This window comes from Poecilia latipinna, unplaced genomic scaffold, assembly GCF_001443285.1.
Source record: "Poecilia latipinna isolate Pla-1442-1.1 unplaced genomic scaffold, P_latipinna-1.0 Scaffold1421, whole genome shotgun sequence".
Taxonomy (NCBI): domain Eukaryota; kingdom Metazoa; phylum Chordata; class Actinopteri; order Cyprinodontiformes; family Poeciliidae; genus Poecilia; species Poecilia latipinna.
In genome coordinates this window covers 165,993-171,659 of record NW_015114037.1, presented here as the reverse complement: position 1 = coordinate 171,659, position 5,667 = coordinate 165,993, and positions in this window count along the sequence as shown.

The following is a 5,667-nucleotide window of genomic DNA, read 5'->3' as shown; positions in this document are numbered from 1 at the left end:
AGTCACTGATGTTTACAAGCTTTCAGCTTTTTGATTTGATCTTTTTTTTTTTTAACTGATTATTCTTTTATTCACTACGCTTGTTTGCAGTTCACCTACGGAGGTTTTATTAAGGTATATAAATAAAATATACTTGGTGAAAGTTGTTTCTTAAAGCGAACAATTATTCTTAACATTCGAAATTCTGTGCTACTCTATGGGGTATCAAAGGTGTCGAGATTTAATAAAGTAAAACAGTAAGTGCTTAAAGAAAATACAGAATTTATGAAATTAGTATTTGAAGAAGGGTTAAAGTTCTGTTAAATTATTTAATTTCATTTTTTAAAAATAATAATACTGTTAGTCCCACCCACAAGTGTAATTTCAAAATGTGTTGCAGCACCTCATTTGGAAATGTTATTAATTTATTAAGGAATTTTATTGTTTATTTTTTAAGTAAATGATTTGTAACAACTGTTTATGAATTGACCAAGTAATGTTTAATTATTTATATTTTTAGCGAATTGTGGCATGTTTGGACCTCCATACAAACATCTAAAAATTATAGAATAAACGTGAAGTTTTACTTTATTTTATTTTTTCCATTTTCTTTTCATGCTTCTGTTGGAGAACATTATTTCTACATGCTGGCTGATGCTCTTCAACGTTTTTCAGGTGTAAATGTTTTATGCTGTGATGAATGTATGCCATGTGCCTTCACTATGATTTTATTGTCTCTCAAAGCGCACAAAGTCTATAAATTGTTTGTATTTAAACATTTGTTACATAAATGACATTTATAAAACGTATTGTACTTTGAATTTTCTGTCTCTGATATTTTACCTGCTAATTTTAAGGATATTTTAAGAATTAAAAGGATAATTTTAAAAAGCGTCTCAATTCAAGAATAAAAAAAGTCTTTTATATGTGGAAATAACATAAAATTGCACACATAGGAGTTCATTTTATATCTTCAACACCTTAGAAAACCATGATCCAATAATACCTAATTGAGAAAATTCAATTAAAGATGAGGGTGTTTTTTTTTTTTTTGCTTTAAATTTGCACTTAACTTTATAAATCACGCAATATGTATTCATTTATGTCATCATGGGACATTTTTGCAACAAGTCGGAACATTTTGGTGATAAATATTTTCCACTGCAGATCAAATCCTTTTGACTTTTTAACCACATTTTTAAGTTTTGTCATACGGTTTTTTTATGGAAATTGATTTAAAGTCTTTGTACAAACCTCATTGTGAGTGATAAACGAAGACATTATGCAGAACAAATATTAGTAACCAATGTGTGTTCGGTCAAACTTATAACATAAAAAAAATATATGTAAAAATGCTCTGAAGGCACTTCTTTTTGAAAAAGGGGATCTGGTTTCTATCCACTAAAACAGCGAGGTGAAATAGGTGAAACATAAATAAAACACCTGCCTTAACGGCGTCCGGCTCCTGGTGGTGCTTCGTACCGTTTTTGTGAACATCGGTGAAGGCTGGTGTCATGATATCGACAAAAAGGAATCAGCCTGAGAAGGAAAAAAAACAGATACTGGATAACAACACTTGTTTTAAATGATTTAAAATTTAACTCCAAAGGTAAACATTGCAAAAAAATAATAATTTGAAGTGGACACTACTGTCATTTCATTGACTATTCAATCAATTGACAGCACTAGTTTAAATATAGTATCAGAAAAAGTCTTTAGCATCAGCAATAAATCCCAATCTTTGGTTATTTTATTAGCTCAATATGGCGTCAAGTTGCACCAAGTCAAAACATCTTTTTCTAGACCCGGTCCTCACAGGCAGAGAAGCACACTCACACATTAACCTTCGTTTCATTGGCTGGCTGAAAAACATCCTTTTCTCCAGGAAAAGGTCACACTGAGGTTTGAGTGACAGCTTTACGTCCACTGCTCGTGCTACAATCTGCGGTGGAGACGTCTTCCTGGGAAAAGGCTGGGAGCGCCGGGAAGCAATTAGCGAGCATGAATAACGGGGCAAATCTGCCTGCCATACAACCGCTAACGTGCCTCGGTTTCCCCTGGAGGATTCCCCTCATGGCTATAGCGGGGCTTCTGCTAGCTCACGAATAAAACAATGCAGGGAGGAGGGGAGGCCGGAAAGATTGTTCACTCATATCTTCTTTAGTATGGAAGGAATTCCAGATGCTAATTGTCATCCATTATTTTGTTGGGAAAATATCATGAATGCGCAATCCACAGAGCGAAGGCATGGTGGTGGCAGCATTATGAGGAGGGAATGCATGACATGGTTTTAAAAAATGTTATTTTTTTTAGCAAATAAAAATAATATTTTTTTAGTTAGATAATTTCTCATGCCAGTTGGTTACACTCGATTTTAATTGAGTATCGGAGTAACCCTGGCTAAATGGGGGGGGGGAAATGGTACATTTTCATGCTTAAAGCTATAAGGGAAGTATTTTCTGCTTGCCGTTTTTTCAGTGTTCAGTTTAATCTCACGACTTTTTCAAACCAATGTTTCTCCAAGGACCACGAACTCGAGAGCCTTTCTGTAATAAGAAAGGCAGAAGTGGGAGTTAATAACCATTCTGATGGTTTTCACAAACAAGTTGTCCGTAAATAATGCCAGGCTTTAATTAGAAGTGTGAATACAAGTGCCGAGACCAGACAGACAGACAGACAGACAGATAGGAAGCTCTCCATCCTTCAGCCAATAATTATGGTAAATAAGATGATAATTAACTGACAGCTCTTATCGACCTCGTTACCAAGCAAAGAAGCGTTCAAATATTGATCTGAGAGCAGACCGGTCTCGCGGGTTTTCTCAGTGTTAGTTTCTTGTTCGCCTGATTAAACGTCACTAAATCGGATTGTATTTGAAGTCTTTAAGAATTTGACAGTCACACAGCAGTGTTATTGTCAAAGGTATTTTCTTGGACTAAAACTGAAAAGAAATTTCAGTTCTCTAGGTGGGAATAATGGTTCAGCCCTTTCCGGACCACTCTGGAACCTCGTCGCGGTGGAACAAAATGGCATTCTGCCAGGTGTCCTGACATTTACCTGGGTCATTCATGGCCTTTGTGCCCGTCAGCGGCCACACAGGAAGCTCTTTTAGGTGGAGTTCTGTGGACACCTGTCAATCAACCTCGGAGCGCAACACTCATACTCGAAGAAAAAAAAAGGTGCAGGGGGCGGACAAGGATTATTTATTTAAAAAAAAAAAAAAAGAACCCACCAAATTATTTTTAATTTTCGTTTATCTGAGAAACACGGATAGTGGAGATAGCGACTCCACCATCTGGTTTATCATTCCGCAAAATGTCGCTGGTTTGGCAAGACGTGATACAGAATACGCAGGAAAAATATGTCCGTCTTTGGAAAGTTTAGGTTGATTTAGCCAGAAAAAAGCAGCATATCATAACCAATATACGGCAGGTATATTTTTGGTGCACAAAAGTATTATGACACTACATAATACGTATTATGAAAATTTTACCTTTTTGAGCTTTACATCAATGTTATGTTATTTACTCATCAAAAGCATACCTGGAGTGTTGTCTGGATTCTTTCGTGCATTTTTGAGAAATCCTTTATCACCCGTGGCAACCATTCAGCACTACATGACACCTCCGGGAACTTAGCGCCATCTTGAGACAGCAATTAGCAAACATCTGGTGGAGCTTCCGTCGTCATTTCAGTGCAACGCTCGTAAAAAGTTGTCACAGGATTAAAAGAGGAGCCATGTTGTGATGACTTCCTGAAGGCGGAGTTTCAGAAAGAGCAGGAGTTTCTTATAGAGACAGAGACCCAATTTCAAGACGTCGAATTATAAAGTCAAATTTCTTTAAAGTCATATTTGACAACTGAATGTAAGTTACTTGATTGTGTTATAAAATAATAAAACACATAATACCACCCCTTTAAAGAAATTGATTTTCAAAGCTCTCTGTCCATTTCCGGATATTTAAAGGATGCTTAAAAGTTTTGAGGTCCAAAAATACTGGTGGGTCAATAATTTAAGAGGGCTTCCTTGAAGGTTTAGGGTTTATAGGTTGACTTTGTAAGGAATATGTTGAATTTTACAAAGCTATATTTGCTGACAAATACCAATATACCTAAAATTTTCAGAACATTTGCATGTCGTGGATGTTGGGGTGAGTTGAAAATTAAATTATTTGGGCACCAAAATGGAGAACAGAGAGTGTAACATTATAGGAAAAGTACGGAGGGGTCTGTGTCGTGGTTTGAGGTGTACTCTGCTGCAGCAGCCTGGATCCTGAAATGTAACAACCTAAAACACACCGTAAGTCCACCAAGGTTTGGTGAAAAAAATGGAGAACTTCCTGTAGTCCTGGGACTACAGGAAGCAGCTATTAGACGGTAGGGTGTCCTAACTTCCCGTGATAAACGAGTTCTTAATCAAGAGTAGAATATTTAATAAGCTATCCTAATTGTTTCCTGACTACAAATCAAATTCCAAATTTTAAGACTTTGTAGGAACCAGAATGGTGTGAATTATGGTGCCTGGAACACAGAACCAGTAAAGTCGGAGCTTAATGACGACTTTAAATGTCAACGTGAAGGGTTCTGCAACAGACAGCAGATTAAAACCTCATTAACTCCCAGCCAATCCTCAGTACCTGCAAGAAGAAGCACTCAGACGACAGAAGAGGATTTATCCTCGGTCAAAAGCACTTCCCTTCTTCTTTTTCTTTGTATTTTCTACCAGAACTTGTCCTTAAACCACCTCTGAGCCCAGAGCAGGCCGTGATATTTCCCTCTGATCTTTACCTCACACCTCGCAGAGGATTCCACCACTCCTCCATCTTTTGTTTGGCAGCAAAAAAAATAAAAAATTCCCTCAGAAGGTCGGGGAGCGCTCCAGGTGAAGCTTCTTCCTGTGCACTCTGACCTCTACGATGCAAACAGGGTGAATGGTGACATTTCCTCGCATTTCAATGAACCACAAATAATCCCACAGCTCATCTTCGCTTCAGGACACCCGCAGCGCTTTACCTGAAAGGTGTAAATGTTTTATACTTTTAGCTTATAATGATACAAAATCACAATAATCCAGAATTAGACAAAAAATCGTGATGTTTTTAAAGCTTTCCCCACAGATTCAGTCCAAAAAACATGGTGTAGAACGAACCCGGTATTTGGGGCTCAGTCGCCCTCTGCTGGCTAAGCGCAACACCGACAGTTTTTTTTTTTTATCTGATTTTTCAGTGAATTTACGCGACAACGTATATAAAAAGCAATTTCCACCAAAAGAATTCTGCAATTTTCTATAAAACAAACAAACAAACAAACAAAAAAAAAAACAAGAACATTTCTGGGCTTGAAAAGTCAAACATTTGCTAGAAAAAAAATTTCAGAAAATTTGAGATAAGTCTTAGAACATTTCTAGAAAAAGAAACCGTTGAGTTTCAAAAGTCAAAAAATTTAAACTTTTGAAACTGAAATATCTGAATTTTTTCTAGAAAGTTTCTGAGATTATTCTTAAAATTTCAGCGTTTTTGGTGGAAATTTACTCCTTTCTTCCCACCTTTAGTAACTAATATGTAATTGTAAATTCATAAACAGAATGAGTGGAAAAAGCCATTCATATACAAGTATTTTTTATGCTATAAAGTCATCTTAAAAAATCTGGATCTTGCATGTTCTGTATATCTATTTCACCCAAAGTGA